The sequence below is a fragment of the Carettochelys insculpta genome, chromosome 3, assembly GCF_033958435.1.
Source record: "Carettochelys insculpta isolate YL-2023 chromosome 3, ASM3395843v1, whole genome shotgun sequence".
Taxonomy (NCBI): Eukaryota; Metazoa; Chordata; order Testudines; family Carettochelyidae; genus Carettochelys; species Carettochelys insculpta.
Genome location: NC_134139.1, coordinates 80,853,906 through 80,861,615, shown reverse-complemented (window position 1 = coordinate 80,861,615; position 7,710 = coordinate 80,853,906).

Genomic DNA, 7,710 nt, shown 5'->3' with positions numbered 1-7,710 from the left:
TACAAAAATAAAAGGAAAAATGAGAATATTTTCAACAAAAAACAGACTATTATAGCTCTCCACTTCCCTATTACATATGGGCTGGGTCTACACTTGCCCCCAACTTTGAAGGGGATATGTTAATCAAGGTGACGGGAGATAACTAATGAAGTGCTGTGGTGAATATGCAGCACTTCATTAGGCTAATTCTCCCCTGTGGCAACTTCGAAGCGCCAAACCTCAAAGCGCCGGCTCGCGTGTAGAGTATCTTTACTCCTCAATTTTCTTGAGCAAAATGTAGTTTAATTTTGAGGAGTCAAGGCCCTTTGAAGTAGCACGGGCACTTCAAAGTGCCCGCAGCTACACGCATGCCGGCACCTCAATGTTTGACGCTTCTAAGTTGCCACAGGGGAGAATTAGCCTAATGAAGCACTGTGTATTCACCACAGCATTTCATTAGTAATCTCCCTTCTCCCTGATTAACATGCCCCCTTCAAAGTTGGGGGCAAGTGTAGACAAGCCCATGATAACATATTACCTCCAGCAATTCTTGTCCCTCTTACATGGCTATTGTGCTTTTTAGTTCATTAATGCGTATAAAGAACATATAGATGATCACGTGAAAACTGTCAGAAGTATTCAGCTGAATTCAATTTTATCAGATTACTTGTCGTGTTGCCTTCATGAATGCCAAAAAAGAAAGTACACACATTCTAAAACAGCATTATTCACGTAATACATATAGTATACTGAAATGTCAATCATGAGTTAATAATGTATCTCTATGTCAGAGGAATGATAAAGAGGCAAAGACTGCCACCGAGTTATTTACTGCAGGAAAATGGAGAAGATTTTCATATCTTTTCAGATGGCAATAAAAATTATTTTTTGTTCAAGAAAGTTATAATACAGCATGCTCTAAGAAGCTGGAAAACTCCACAGTCCAAAAGCTAAAAATTTACCAGTACCAACCAGGAAAAACAAAGATGGGAGGGAATTTTCCATATTTATTTTCAAGGACAGCAGTTTCTGTGTTCGAGAATCTTAACTAAGTATATGCCATATATAAATGAGAATTCGATAATGCAATCAAATTCTTCAAAATCATGTGTGGTCTTCAAAATAGAAAACTAGAGGGCAAACTTAGAATGAAGAATCATAGCCAGATGTTCTTGTTGGATAATATCTGTCACTTTCTATTTAATCATTAAATTGATTAAAAGATAGTCAGTAAGTGACAAGTCGAATTTATTAAAATAAATTCTTATTTTGTACTGTAGATGTAGTCTGAGTAATAGAAAAACCAAACCTATCTATAATAAATCAGAGGGTGCTCTAACATGTGAATAAGGAGTACGCAAATTGTTCCTCCAGCTCCTGAAAACAGCGGGGCAATCTGTAATCTGGAACATTACAGCTATTAATCTACAATTTAAGAGAAGCAGCAGAAGATCCACAACCAACAGTAAAAGCTAGCCATCTTGGCACATGAAGACAAGGCAGGGGTAGAATCTGGAAAAATAAAATGTCTCCTAGAAAAAAAAAGATGTTTTGGATGACTTCTTCGGCCAAAATTTGGCTTCAGCCCTTACAGCATCTGTGATATTATTTTAGCATTAAAAATTCTTAGCACTGGGGCAACTCTATTTTCACCATATACGTAAAGCTTCCCAAGAACAGAGCTAAAGGCTTTTTTTTTTTTTAATAAGAACACCAAAAGCCTGAATGATTAAGCTGTATACCTACACATATAAAAACTGACACATGTTCTACAAAGTGGACTTTTGTCTTCCGCTAAATTTGCAGAGTTTTCTTCCCAAAATTATGAACTTTGTTATGTTATAACTGAAAACCAGCTCATGAGAATTACAATAAGAAAAAATCATGAGATAATAGCGTGGAGGCCTCTCATCATTTGTAATCAAACTACCATGTCACTGCCATATTTTAATTCTAGAGTAGATGTGACCTTAATTTCTATTGGGGACTAATTATCTTTCTTTCAAACATCCACCACTTCATGAATATATACACTAAAAGAAGAGTCACTCCAAGTCTGGTGTATTCCCCTAGAAATGGAATTCTTCATTGACCTTAGATCTTACCTTATTTATGTTGCCCTGGTGTACAGCCTCCTAAACACACAGGAAGCTTAACTGGATATCCATTTTTCTTAATTTTACCCAATGTTTTTTTCTCAATGGATCAAATGACATTGTTAGCTCTGTGAAACCACTATACAATCTAGTACTCCTAACTACCATAAATTTGTAAAATCATATAGGATAAAATAATTTATATAGAAAGACACAGCCGAAAGAGAACCTGCTACAGAAGGTTATAAAACGGAAGCTACAACTATTTGGGCATATTTGCAGAATGAACGATGAACGAAAAATCAAGACCCTGGTATTTGGCATAATGGAAGGCTCGAATAGGAGAGGCAGACCCCACAGAGAATGGATAGATGATATAGTAGATTGGTGTAGAGCTAGTCTACAGAAACTAAGCCACTCTGGACTGGACAGGGAAAGATGGAAGGAAATAGTAATAGAGGCATCAGACACCAACGGGTGCCGAGTCCATGGTTGATGATGATGATAAAATGAAACAATCATCATTTATCACTCTACAGGATGAAACCCAGAAGCTCTTCATGTAGTAAACAAGCCTCGAACACCCATATTTCAAGTTGGATTGTACAAATCTGGAAAAAAAAATTCCTGCCACCTCTAACAGATTAATAGATCTATATGAAGCAGAATTCTCTCCGTCCTCATTCTTAAAAAATACTTTCTATCACACTATACTTCCAGTCACATAAAATCTAGCCAGTATGATTAATGACAGTAAACAATTTACTTAAGACTGGAGACCACCAACTAAGATTTCCCTGAAACAAGTTGGTGAGGAGAATAACATCCCCCATTTATTCTTTTTTTTTTTCAGTCATGGAACTAAAATAAATACCTGGACTTCACTGTCCATCAGTGAAGGCCAGGACATTAAATCAAAGAAAGAGCTCCCCATTTAATCAACCATGATATAATTAGAGTTTTTAAAAATACTGATCTGGGGCAATTAGAGACCTAACCAAAACGTGCAATCCAACCTTCATCATTAATATGGGTTTCCTCAACTGAGGTATATTTATCGAAGTCCAAAGACATCGTCTTCGAAAACATGGAAGAATTTCTAGTTGCTACTTTAAAATCCTACCATAAGGAACTAAGATAGTCTTGATTTTATCTTCTGGCAACTACTAAATTCTGAAGTAAATAAGGAGAGGAATTATATTTCACCCTATTAGCTATGTGCACTGGAACACACTTCCACATCTGGTCTACTTCACACCACGTGTGCTTCTATTTGAAAAGCATTTTGGAAATAATTAAAAACAAAATCAGTTTAGAGACAAGCAATTATAAAAATTTACAGCTCTTATGATTCACAAATTTGAGAGGAATTCTTGGAATTAATAATGAGCTCGCTGAAAAATCTAAATTCAGAATCCTGCAGTCTCCTTGGCCATATCTACACTACAAAAATAACTTCAAAGTTGCTTACTTCAAAGTACAACTTTGAAGTAACAGACTTCACATTTGAGCATCTACACACTCCCTACTTCTAAGTAGGGCATTACTCCATTCCTGGGAATGGAGTAAGGACTTCGAAGTTGGGCTCCTTAACTTCAAAGTAAGGGAAAACGTGTAGACTGTCTGCAGCCTACTTGGAAGAAGCTCCTAACTTCAAAGTTAATTCCTAGTGTAGACACACCCCCGGAGAATTTGCTCAGAGTGGATGGGATCCATTTGAGTCCCTTACAGACACGTTGTTCCAAAGGAGTAATTAAGGCATCCCTCACCTAACCAACATAGAACTCCTTCTTGAAAAGGCACTTCATCCATAAGTATGTAGAGAAGTCATGGGTATGTTTACACAGCAAAGTTATTTAGAAATAACAGCCGTTATTGCTAAGTAACTCTGCTAGAATCTACACAATGCAACCACGATTTTGAAATAATTTCAAAATAGCACTTGGCATATTTGGAAATAGGTAAACCTCATTCCACAAGAAATAGTGCCTATGTCAAAATAGCTATTTTTAATTAGCTACGGTGTAGTCAGGGAATAGAGCTTATTTTGAAATAACCACAATAATGTGTCCAATGGCTCTATTTCAAAATAGGCTTTATTGCATGTAGACGCTCTATATTTTGAAATAGTTGAAGGCTATATCAAAAGGCACTTTGTGTATAGCAGCATTATTTGGAAATAAGCTATCCCAGAAAATCTCTTCCAGAACAGTTTATTTCAAAATAAAGTGGTTGTGCAGATATACCCTATCTGGCCAAGAAAACATAAGAAAGGGACCACTTAATTGTAGAGATGATAATATAATCAATAATATCATCACCAGTAAGTAAGTAAAGTAAGTATAAGTAAACTTATAAGTATACTTATAAGTAAAACACCCTTCTCTATCTCTGTCACTTCTTCCATTGGTAGGTATCAGATTAAATTTATCCTTTGTTCAAATATGTCAATCACTAGATCTCTCGAGTTTCAAGGGGGAAGTTTACACACCACAATATTATTTCCCTGATATTTCGTTCATTGGAGGATCTAGTCGGGCATCAAAGTCATCCACAATAATTAGATGAGGCCGAGACATTGGAAACCGAAGTCCTACCATATTATTTTGCTCATCCAAGGACTCCCACAATGACACAGAATAAAAAGGTGAGGCTATGAAGGGAAAATAAACATTTAATACTAAAATGTGGGGTTCAGGATTAAAATATTAAAATACAGCCTGAATGCCCGAAGACTTTGGGCTTCCGAACATAAGGAAACCAAGGTTCCAAGTCCTTCTGCTATACAACCCCTTTTTGACAATAAATTTCCTCCTTGGAGAGATAATTAAAGAACCGGAATGGTTTCAGATTCAGCTAACCATGTGTCTTGTAAAAAAGGTTTCCAAAATTTTTACAAAAATATCTGTAGTGCTCATCTCATTCTTATACTCAAATACATCCAAGATAAAAATAAAGAAATTGTACTGGCACAAACTCTCCCAGGATGTAGGTTAGGGAGTCGGACAACCTATCAAATATAAGAAATGGGCCCACCCAACTGCCTGATTGTCAGAATGTGATTAATCTCCAAATACCCCGTTATTCTGATAAGCATTGTTTGTGGAGATTGCGAACAAAAGGGTGGAGGGGAATCCTCCTGAAATTCTATCTCAAAGCTCCCATAAAATATAGTACCATTTTGCGGAAGAAGAAATGGTAAAGCTGGTGGGGCTTGAGTAGGAGACAAGAGGGGCAAACATGGAAGGCCTAGTTAAATCCATAGTACAAAATGTTCTAGAACGTATCTGGGAAACAGTTGATATCAATCCTAAGCTATATTTTCCTAAGTTAAATAATAAAAGCCAGCCTCTTTTTGTAGGGCCAAAGAATCTTACCTTACAACTAAGTGGGGGGAAAGGGCTACTTCTCAGCTTGCTCCAGCTGATTCACCACTCAGCAATCACCACTGTGATATTGGAACTCCCTACAGAGGGGAGAGGGTGGGGACCATACTATCCTCCTCAACCAGTGAGCTCCAAACCAATCAATGCCAAACAGCTCTCAGTTTAACGCAACTTCTACTTAAGCTTCACCAACTCCTACCACCAGGGAGAAAAGACTCCAGGCCAGTCAGGCGTCTGTCCAACACGACACTACCACCTTTCCCCGCTCCAAGAGAGGGCAGCTCCCTACGAGAACTCTCATTTCCACCACTATAGCAGACTCAGGCTTATAGCACTCGCTCCTTTTCCCAAATCTCCACACTTTCCAAGACCACAGAAAAACACCACCACACAGAAGAAGTTGTCATTTATTTGCTCAGTAGCACAGACTCCAAGCAACTCTTCCACTGCTCCACAGGCCAGCAGGGTGGACTCATCAGATATTGCTCTCCCTATGCCCCCCATAGACAGCTCCTCACACCCAGTGTTGAGCTCATTGCTAATGAAGAGGTTCTTGTTCCTCCCAGTAAGTCATCCAAAATGCCAATCTTTCGCCACAGAAATACAAAATGTTGTTATTTATTATTACCAAAGGGGAGTGGGAGGTATGATGGGCACAAGTTGATCCTGATCTCATCTCTATTGACCTAAGTGTAAGTAACTGTCGGAGTAAAGATTACTTACTTGAATATGGATTGCAAAACAGGCCCTGTATTTTGCTAGCTAGTTAGCTATCTCCTGGTATTACTACGTGAAAACAAATTCAAATCTACGTTCGAAGCGAACACATGAAATTCAACAAATAAACAGCACATTTACCACACAGCACACTTGGTAATGCTGATCAGCAAGTGGAAAGATTTTCATTAGCAACTGGAAAATATGTAGCAACCAGTTCTTTATGAGGATGTATCCCTAATTGCAGGTAAGGGTTATGAGTAGGGGTGAATAGAGGTTCACAAGCATGAGAGCATTCTTGGGATTAGACTCAAAGCTTAATTTTGCTCTGAGGGAAGTAAATGGCAAACTTCCAAATGCCACCCGGGGAGCAAGTGTGGTTGATCAGTTAAACAACACATCTGATTTGGACATTTGCCAGACTTTTCTCACTTCCTTTGGATCCTGCAGCAGGTATACAAGTTGGATATTCCAGGTGATGACAAAGGAAAATATCCCACTATCACTTAATTGTTACCAAATCTCCACACCAAATGAATGAAAGAACCCTCATCTCACTGCAGTGTGCCTTGTTGCATAAATGAGGGACACAATGTTTAGTTCATCCGTAGTAGTATTAATAATAAATCACCAATCTAAATTTTCAAAACTGATAAGTGATACAGTACATGACTCACTGGTGCAGCACCTCCTGCTGGTCACTCAGGAATTAGCTCCTTCAGCTTCCAGGGCGCCCTCTTCTGGCCAGTGTCTTGCCCTCTGTTACCTGACTGTTCTCCATCATCTTTTATCAGAACACTCATCCCTCCCAGATTCCACTGCACTTCCCTCAGGGAGCTGCCCTGCCCCAGTGTTTCACACTCTTGGGTCCTACCTTCCCAGAGAACCCCAAGGTCCAAAAGCCACCTGGCCTCAGTGATTTACTTCCAGTCATTATCTAGCCCCTTACCTCAGGGGTAAACTGAAGTCTGAAAAGGCCCTTCATCACTGGCAAGGGATCTGCTACCTTCTGCTGCCCAGGCTGCCTCCTGCAGTCCTTGTACCTCAGGCCTTGTCTCAGGCCTTGAAGCTTACCCGGCCAGAGCTCCCTGAGTTCTGCTCTGTGTTAGGAAGCCCCTATAGCTTTCCAGGCAGCTAAGTCCTTCCTGCTCCACAGCTAGAGTAAGAATCAATTTTTCCCCCTCTTCTCCAGGTGCCCTCTATTTACAGAGTCCCAGCTGGGCCTAATCAGCCCAGCCCTGGGCACCACAATCTCAGTCCTTTTCCCAGGAGTGAGATTAACCCTTTCCCCCGCAGGAGTGGTGCAGTTCCTCTGCCTCTATGTGAGTGATTGTCCATTTTCGGTTGCTCAATTTGAGCCAATTTAAGTGAATCTGATTAGAGGCCAATTAAATAAAAATACATTTTATATAGGTTTTGGACTACAGATCTCCCTAGTTCAGCACTCTCTGGTCTGGCAACAACCAGGGTCCAGCATGATTTTAGTTAGTCGGATATCCACTTACCATAGGTGTGGCCAAGTTTCTTTCCAG